This window comes from Arachis duranensis, chromosome 3, assembly GCF_000817695.3.
Source record: "Arachis duranensis cultivar V14167 chromosome 3, aradu.V14167.gnm2.J7QH, whole genome shotgun sequence".
Taxonomy (NCBI): Eukaryota; Viridiplantae; Streptophyta; class Magnoliopsida; order Fabales; family Fabaceae; genus Arachis; species Arachis duranensis.
In genome coordinates this window covers 93349265-93351151 of record NC_029774.3, presented here as the reverse complement: position 1 = coordinate 93351151, position 1887 = coordinate 93349265, and positions in this window count along the sequence as shown.

Here is a 1887-nt window from a genome sequence, read left to right as displayed (position 1 = left end):
CTCTCTTGAGTTGGTTTGGGACACCTTTTGAATTGGTTGTCCACTTAGTTCTAGGGAGGCATATGTCCTCTAGAACTTGATCCATCCCCTTATCTGCTCTCACCATTCTCCTATTAAAGGATTCAGGATCATCTTGCAGTTGAGGCAATTTGAAGACCTCTCCTATTTTGTCCAGATGGAAGTAAATAATTCTCCCTCTGACCATGGTTTTGTAGGTATGAAAAGCAGTTCCAATCATTCTCTGCTTATCTGTCAGCCACAGATTTGAGTAGAATTCTTGAACCATGTTTCTTCCAACCTTTGTCTCAAGGTTGGTTAGAACTTCCCATCCTCTGTTTCGAATTTGCTCTTGGATCTCCGGATATTCATCTTCTTTCAGATCGAATTTAACTTCCGGGATCACTGACCTTAGACCCATTATTTTGTGGTAATGGTCTGCATGTTATTTGGTTAAGAACCTCTCTTGACTCCAAAGATCCTTTGGCGCATTCTCTTTCTTGCCTCTAAAATTGGTTTGTTTTCCTTTGGGAGCCAAGATCTTGATGAGCCTTAGCTTAGTCATCATGGAAAAGCACACCAAACTTAGAGGGTTGCTTGTCCTCAAGCAAAAGAAATGAAAGAGGAGAGAGGAGGAGAGCAAATTCGAATGGTGGGGAAAGGGGAATGGCCGAACTTATATTTATAAGGGAGGGGGGAGAGATTTCGAAATTTTTGAAGGAGATTTGAGAAGATATGGAAAGAAATTGAGAGATATTTGAGTTTTTGAAGGAGATTTGGAAAGGATTTGAAAGAGATTTGAAGAATGATTTTAATTTTTAAGATTTGAAGGTGAATGATGAAAGTTTGAAATGTGTTTATGCAGAAAATTATGAATCAAAACAAGAAAGTTTGAAAAAATTTGAAGTGGAAAGCAAAATCTCTGTCCCCCACCTATCTGGCGTTAAACGCCCAAAATGGTATCCATTCTGGCGTTTAACGCCCAAATGTTGGCCAATATGGGCATTTAATGCCCAGCCAGGTACCCTGGCTGGCGTTAAACGCCAGAAACCCCTTCATCGCTGGGTGTTTTGCTAAACGCCAAGGATGCTGCACACTTGGCATTAAACGCCTAGAATGGTGCCCATTCTGGCGTTTAATGCCCAAAATGGTACCTTTACTGGCATTAAACGCCCAGAATGGTATCCATTCTGGCGTTTAATGCCCAGAGTACCCCTTACTGGCATTTTTTTGCCGGTAAGCTCCTTTTCTCTGCTTTTTTGCACTGAATCCTTCTGTAACTCTGTGAATTCCTTCAATTTTGATGATCACCCTTTGAGAATATGTATCTAACTTTTATTAAATAAAATAGATAACCTGCTAATGACTGGGTTGCCTCCCAGCAAGCGCTTCTTTATCTTCTTTAGCTGGACCTTTTACTGAGATTCATTCAAGCCTCAGCTTTGAGCATTCTTGCTCAAAATTGCTTTCAAGATAATGTTTGATCCTCTGTCCATTAACAATGAACTTTTTATCAGAATCAATATCCTGAAGCTCAACATATCCATATGGTGACACTCCTGTAATCACATATGGACCCCTCCATCGGGATTTAAGTTTTCCTGGGAATAGTCTGAGCCTAGAGTTGAAGAGCAGAACTTTTTGTCCTGGTTCAAAGACTCTGGATGACAACTTTTTGTCATGCCACTTCTTTTCCTTTTCCTTATAGATTTTTGCATTTTCGAAGGCACTGAGTTTGAACTCCTCTAGCTCATTTAGCTGGAGCAATCTTTTTTCACCAGCTAACTTAGCATCCATGTTTAGGAATCTGGTTGCCCAGTAGGCTTTATGTTCCAGTTCCACGGGCAGATGACATGCCTTCCCATACACAAGTTGGTATGGAGAGGTTCC